This window comes from Octodon degus, unplaced genomic scaffold, assembly GCF_000260255.1.
Source record: "Octodon degus isolate 3935 unplaced genomic scaffold, OctDeg1.0 scaffold00010, whole genome shotgun sequence".
Lineage (NCBI taxonomy): Eukaryota > Metazoa > Chordata > Mammalia > Rodentia > Octodontidae > Octodon > Octodon degus.
Genome location: NW_004524586.1, coordinates 13,284,521 through 13,292,085, shown reverse-complemented (window position 1 = coordinate 13,292,085; position 7,565 = coordinate 13,284,521). Strand labels below are relative to the sequence as shown.

The 7,565-nt window shown below is 45.9% G+C and overlaps 1 pseudogene; it reads left to right on the top strand.

The window, feature by feature from the left end:
* Nucleotides 1-6,968, top strand: part of LOC101591714 — a 78,374-nt pseudogene extending 71,406 nt beyond the window's left edge.
* The last annotated feature ends 597 nt before the right edge of the window (nt 6,969-7,565 follow it).

The following is a 7,565-nucleotide window of genomic DNA, read 5'->3' as shown; positions in this document are numbered from 1 at the left end:
AACATCCATCTACCCGAGAGACATCTTAGCAGTAAATGGCATGTCATGACAAGCCGCCCATATTCAGAATACCACAATGACAGGCACTCCCATCATGATATGTAACAAAAATTTGACAGCAACCTAATTGCCTATCAAGAGGATACCAGGAGCTGGAGAGATAGCTTAGCAGTCTAAGTGCTTGCCTGGCAAGTGCAAGGACCTGGATTCAATCCCTGGTACCACATGCTGTGCCAGCCCCACACTGTGCCAGCTACTGAAACTGTGTGGCACATGCCTGTAATCTCAGTGTTGGGGAGGCTGAGACAGGAGGATCACTGTGAGTCTGAGCTGTGTAGTGAGACCCTGTACCAAATAAATAAATTAATCTTAAAAAAAGAGGATACTAGTTATGAGAATTATTTCTCATCCAGTCAATGTAATACTGACTCATACTGATAAGTTGTGTCCACAGGAAAGACCTCCAGGGTATATAAGTGGACAAAGTTGCAGGAACTTATTTGTTATTTTAACAGGCTCTGCAAGCACATACGTGTACATACACACATGCACCCACTGGACACTCATACATGTTACACACATGCACACACATAATCACAGACATACATACTCATACATAGACATGGATACTAGTACACACACAATGCAGTCATATATGTGCACACATGCATACACTCCATCTGCACATTCATCCACAACTCTGGGCCTAATGCTGTGGGCTTGAAATGGGAAAATTCAAGCTCTGTTAGCCTGCATGGGGGTAGCTGTCACTTTGTGGGTTTAGAACTATTGTGTGAGCTGGCCTGGAGGGGGAAGATCATTTTGCAAATGTCAACTACTTTAGGACATTTTGTCTACAGTTAAAAGTATCTAGGGAAATACATTAGAAAATGAAAAAATTCCCTAATTTGATTAAATTTACAATGTTAGAAGAGATTGTGTGCTGGGAGCTGCAGGAAAGCTAGGAAATTGATCAAAGGTGTGTAGGTGGGACTAGGCCTCAGTCCTAATCAAACAACCTACCTCAGACCTGAGATAAACACCCTGTGTGGTTAAGTTCAGCTATTAGTCGCTAGGCAGCCTTGTGTCATGGGTTGTTAACTTTGCAAAAGTATAAATAAATGTATATTTTGTTGTGTGGTTGCGCTAGTCTTGCCCAGCGACTACCTAGCCCAGCTTTTGTCTTCTTGTCTATCTTTTTTCATTCCTGCCACTGTTTCTCCCCAGGTAGAATGGATCACAGTGAAACCAATGGATCCCTACATTTGTGAATGGTAAATTAAATACAGGTAAGTTCTTTTAACTCATTTTTTAGAAGAAATTGTGATTGATTTCACTACCTGTTTTATAACATCGACCTTGAGCCAGCGTGTTGGAGTCAGAGTCCTGAAGCTGCCCCGGGTTGCCCAGGCCCTCAGGCCCCGCCCTGGATGATGCTTCCTCCAGCCCCTTCCCCTCTGTTCTCCTCCCTCAATCCACACCCTGCTGCTGAAAGGCAGTTATCCAAAATCTACTCTTTGCAGTTCACTTGATAGCTGCTTCTCAGTTCTTAGGCCTCTAGCTGCGCAAAGCCAAGCTCTTTTGTCTTCATTCCAAGCAGCATTTCCCGAAGTCCATGTGCAGCCCACATGGGAAGCCAGGAAACAAAAGGAGCAGAGGAGGAAGCTGCAGGAAGGGAGGGCAGACAGGTGGCATCACTTGGAGGAAAAGAGAAGGCGACCTGAATGTTGGGTTATACTAAGGAGCAGTTGATAATTTTGTTTGGTATAATATATGTAAGTTATGTCAAAACATCCTTATCCATAAAAACATATTCTAAAGTATTTAAGGATGAATGAGAACAATCCGTGGATTTGCCTTAATTCACTGAAAGAAAATAACTCCTAGTAAAGAGAGCAAATGAGACTAGCCAAGTCCAGATTCATGCTGTGCCTGGGAGAGGTACATGTTGTATTTTCTTCTAATTTCTCTATTACCAAGAGTGTTTGGATTTTCCATAACACATATCCATAGTGCATTTTCTTTTTAAGTAAGAAAAGTTAAAGAGTTGGTCCACTTCAAACAAAATATTAAAATTTACATATGTACTGTTAGAAAAATCTAAGAGATTTCTTAATTTTTAAAATAATTAGAAGGGTTACCAGCCGGTGAGATTAAAAACACAACACCTCTAAAACTCTCCCCAAACGTAGCCATAACCCCCTGAAAAATGTAATTTTCCGAAGCCATTACCAAGGTAGGCTGGGTCTTCCGTGTGGTAGAGAAGCCCCTAATCCACCCCAGGCAGTGCTTAGTGGCCCTCAGTGGCCCTGCTGTATCCGAAAATCTATCTGACCAAGTATTGGTGACTCACACCTGTGATCCTAACACTCCAGGAGGCTGAGGCAGGAGGGGCACAAGTTCAAAACAAATCTGGACAACTAGGTGACTCATTAAGACTGTAGTGGATATAGCTCCACGTGAAGGCCAAGTTTAATCCCCAGAACCACCAAAAATAAAAAATCTTCAGCAATTTTGTCAGCTTCTGGCTCCTTTCCTTCACCCCTAGCCCCAGCAACATGCCCAGACCAATGAGTAAACTGGAGGACACACCCACGGCACACCCCAGGCTGGTCACTTGCTGAGTTAGGCATGCTCTCTGGAGGCGCTGTCTGCAGAGCTGGCCATTGTTCCGAGGCCCCAACATGTTCCCTACAATGGCCTGGTCTTCCAGAATTGCTGTGTCTCCACACCTCTGTTCTGGATGGTACTCTGCAGCTCCCTGTGATCTGTCCATCCTAGGATTGAACCAAAACAGAAGCCCTTGGAGCTTGGGCTCTCACAGGCAGCACCTGCTCACAATGGATGAGTTCCTAATTACTTAGGAATGTGATTGGGACTTGGACTGGGTACCTGTGAGTCTGGGCAGGTGGAGTAGATGGGAGAGAGGGAGAGAGAACTTCGGCACAGCACAGAGCCGTCTGTTTTCCGGATAATCCACACCTGGATGGAGATGGGTCAAGACCTTCAGAGGAGCAGCCGGTGCAGGCTGCAGCAATAGCAGACTTTGTGGTGAGAAGGCCAAGGCTTTGGAGGACAGGTTGGCCTAGGTGGTGCGCTAAGCTGAGACCCAAGCTCAGAACCAGGCCACCCACTGTGGGTGGGCATGAGATTCCCAGTGACATAGAAATTCTGGAGGATGTAGCTAGAGGGGGCCTGTGGAACTGGGCTTTCCAGAGCTGGGAAGAAGGCAACAGCCCGGGATGACACTTCTATCCCATGCCCAGGACTTTTCTTCGGGCTCTGGCTTTCTTTCTTGTTCTTTCCTGCCTTCTTTCCACTCCTCACTGCAAGGTAGCCTGGCCAGGCAGTCCCTGAGGACCTCAGGCAGGCCGAGAGGACAAGAAGGACTTTGTGGTAGCTTAGCTGGGGCTGCGCTCCAGCTGAGGACTGGAAAAGGCTGGAGGAGGAGGGCCGTCGGATTGCCCCCAGCTGCCCATAAACAAACACAGGGAAATGGCTTTTCAAATCCAATTTGGCTTCTGGATAGAAGGGGCATGGGAACGGCGCTAGTATAATCAAAAGCATCTCAAGCCAGATGCCCAGGGTTGGATCCAACTTGCTCTCTTACCTCTTGGCAGCCATAGAAATCACAAACTCCCTCTGAGGATGTGCCTTTGGGCCCCTCTGTGCCACAGGAAGGGCCTTCTATGGTGCAGACAGCAAGGCCAGTGCCACCAACAGAGGTGCCAAGCTATAGGTGCCACATGGAGGCTGGCAAGCTCTTCTCTCAGCGAAATGAAGGCTGAGGGTGGAGCTCAGCCCACTTGACACTGGACTATGGTGAATGTTCCCAGTGCTACATCTACAAGGGTTGATTTGGCCTGCTATCCTGCGGGCCCAACCCCTTCAGTCTTGATTGTCCTGTCCTTCTCCTTACCAGCCTCCAGGGGGCCACCAAGACATCACAGAACCCCCGAGAAGGTTCTGGAGTGGATTGGATTTTCCTGGCAGGCAACAGCTGTGTCCTTGGCCCAGGCCTGAACCTTTAGGACTCTGAACTGCATTTTCCTGCAAGTCACCAGGAGGCCACTGGCTCTGTGGTAACATTTCCTAGGCCCTGGGCTCTCATGGTGTTCCCTCCTGCCTGCAGGCTCTGTGGAGGCCGGCTTACCACACCCAGCAAGTTCAAGTCTTTCCAGTTGCTGTTGACTTCCAAAGGGCCAGGCCTTGCTAGAAGCAGCTCTGGAAACAGAAAAGGAAAACTATGCAGGCATCAGGTTCCTCTTGATTGACATTTGTGTAATTAAGATGGTACAGCCCTAACTCTCTTACCCACCTGCGTGTGGCACAGACAGGGAGAGTGACAGCTGACTCCTCCAGCACAGCTCCCCATTTTGGGGGCCCCTTGTGCCCCCAGCTTCCTATATGTGCATTCACTCGAAAATCTCAGCAGGTGCTTTCGGTAGTCGCACTCAGGCCTTTATTCCAGAAGCCTTTTCTCCCTCTGGCATCGTCATTTGAAGTGGATATTTCTACACATAAATGCAGCCGAGTCATTTTCAGGCAGCCACCATGTGGCTATTCGCATCCCACAGTTGCCCATGAGGTCACAGCTCAGAAAGTCATGTCTATGAATTGCTTCAGCATCTAGAAGCAGTTATTGTGTTGGTTGTCACAGCATTCAGCCAAGAGGCCAGAGGAGACCCGGACCCAGGACCAGCCCATGGAGGAGGAGGAGGTGGAGACCTTCGCCTTGCAGGCAGAAATTGCACAGATGATGTCCCTGATCATTAACACCTTTTACTCGAACAAAGAGATCTTCTTGAGGGAGTTGACTTCCAATTGTCTGATACTTTGGACAAAATTAGGTATGAAAGCCTGACAGATCCCCGTAAGCTTGACTCCAGCAAGGAGCTGCACATTAACCTCATTCTGTACAAGCAAGATTGTACCCTCACCATCGTGGACACTGGGATTGGAATGACCAAGGCTGACCTGATCAATAACGACAGCACCATAGCCAAGTTGGGGACCAAGGCCTTCATGGAGGCTTTGCAGGCGGGCGCTGACATCTCCATGATTGGCCAATTCGGTGTGGGTTTCTACTCTGCCTACCCAGTTGCTGAGAAAGTGACTGTGATCACCAAGCATAACGAGGATGAGCAGTATGCCTTGGAGTCCTCCACAGGAGGGTCCTTCACTGTGAGGACAGATGCGGGTGAACATATGGGCCAAGGAACAAAGGTTATCTTACATCTGAAAGAAGACCAAACTGAGTACTTGGAAGAAAGAAGAACAAAAGAGATTGTGAAGAAGGATTCACAGTTCGTTGGTTATCCCATTACTCTTTTTGTGGAGAAGGAATGAGATAAAGAAGTGAGTGATGACAAGGCTGAAGAAAAGGAAGACAAAAGAAGAAAGATGAAGACAAAGAAGACGAAGGAGTTTGATGACAAGCCTGAAATAGAAGATATGGTTCTGATGAAGAAGAGGGGAAAAAAAGGATGTGACAAGAAGAAGAAGAAGAAGAAGAAGAAGAAGAAGAAGAAGAAGAAGAAGAAGAAGAAGAAGAAGAAGAAGAAGATTAAGGAGAAGTATATTGGCCAAGAAGAATTGAACAAAATGAAGCCCATATGGACCAGAAACCTTGATAATATTACTAATGAGGAGTATGGGGAGTTCTACAAGAGTCTGACCAGTGAGTGTGAGGTACACCTGACAGTGAAGCATTTCTCTGTTGAAGGTCAGTTGGAATTCAGGGCTCTTCTTTTTGTCCCACAACGAGCTCCTTTTGACCTATCTGAAAACAAAGAAGAAGAACAAGTTGTAAGTCCGCAGAATTTTCATCATGGATAACTGTGAGGAGCTGATCCCTAAGTACCTGAATTTCATCAGAGGGGTGGTCGACTCTGAGGATCTCCCTCTAAATATTTCTTGGGAAATGTAACAACAGAGAAAAATTTTGAAAGTCATCAGAAAGAATTTGGTTTAAAAAGAAAAAGTGCTTAGAATTGTTCACTGAACTGGCAGAGGATAAGGAGAACTACAAGAAGTCCTATGAGCAGTTTTCTAAGAACATAAAGCTTGGGATACATGAAGACTCTCAGAATTGGAAGAAGCTTTCAGAACTGCTACGCTACTACACATCTGCTTCTGGAGATGAGATGGTTTCTCTCAAGGACTATTGTACCAGGATGAAGGAGAAACAGGAGCACATCTATTACATCACAGGTGAAACCAAGGACCAGGCAGCTAACTCGGCCTTTGTGGAACGCCTCCAGAAGCACGGCGTAGAAGTGATCTACACGATCGAGCCCACTGATGAGTACTGTGTCCAGCAGCTGAAGGAATTTGAGGGGAAAACTTTAGTGTCAGTTATCAAAGAGGGCTTGGAACTTCCAGAAGATGAAGAGGAGAGAAAAAAACAAAAAACAAAACAAAAAAATTAAATTAAATTAAAAAAAAACAGGAAGAGAAAAAGACAAAGTTTGAAAACCTATACAAGATCATGAAAGACATCTTAGAGTGAAAGGTCAAAAAGGTGGTCATGTCAAACCGATTAGTGACGTCCCCATTCTTTATTGTCTACAAGCACATATGGCTGGATGGTGAACATGGAAAGAATCATGAAAACCCAAGGCCTATGTGACAACTCCATGATGGGTTACATGGCAGCAAAGAAGCACCTGGAGATAAACCCTGGCCACTCCATTATTGAGACCTTGAGGCAAAATGCTGAGGCAGATAAGAACGACAAGTCTGTGAAGGATCTGGTCATTTTGCTGTATGAAACCACACTGCTGTCTGGTGATGTCAGCCTGGTAGACCTGCAGACACACGCAAGCAGGATTTACAGGGTGATCAAGCGGGGTCTAGGTATTGGTGAGGGTGACCCCACCACCGACGACACCACTGCTGCTGTCCATGAGGAGATGCCGCCCCTTGAAGGAGATGACGACACAACACGCATAGAAGAAGTCAACTGAGTTCGGCCCAAAGATAATGCGCGCTCAGTGCTTTAACCTTCATTCTCTCTGATAATATATATTTTCGAGGATTTTTGTTGTTGTTGTTAAGTCTGAATGGCATGATAACTGATTTTAAGGGGAAGACAAGATTTCTTTCTACTTTTAAGTAATACTGTGATATTTTAGGCACAAAAGCAGAGCTAGAAGTGCTTTCTCTAGACTCACCTTGGTTTATTTTAACAGGTTGAGATGCTTGTAGTAAGATGTAACTTAGCTGTTTACTTTGTGAGGTCCGAAGTGCTTAGGTAACGAGCCAGATTCCTCAGTAGACCAAATCTTGTGTCTCTGAAGTGTTGAGATTCCCGTATGTTTACATATTTGTTAAGATAGCTTGAGTTTTCTTATAGGATCTTTTTTAAAAAAACTTTCCCCGGTAGTTTCAAATCTGCATGTCCTAGGCTTCTAGAAGTACGTTATACTGAAAACTGGATAGCAGACGCTTCACGGGCTTGTTTTCCAAAGTACTGTTTCAAGGGAGAGACAACTTCCTAGGGATACCGCAGAGCTACTTCAGAAATCCTTCAGAACAAGGCCTGTGAATGGAAGTGGAGTGCC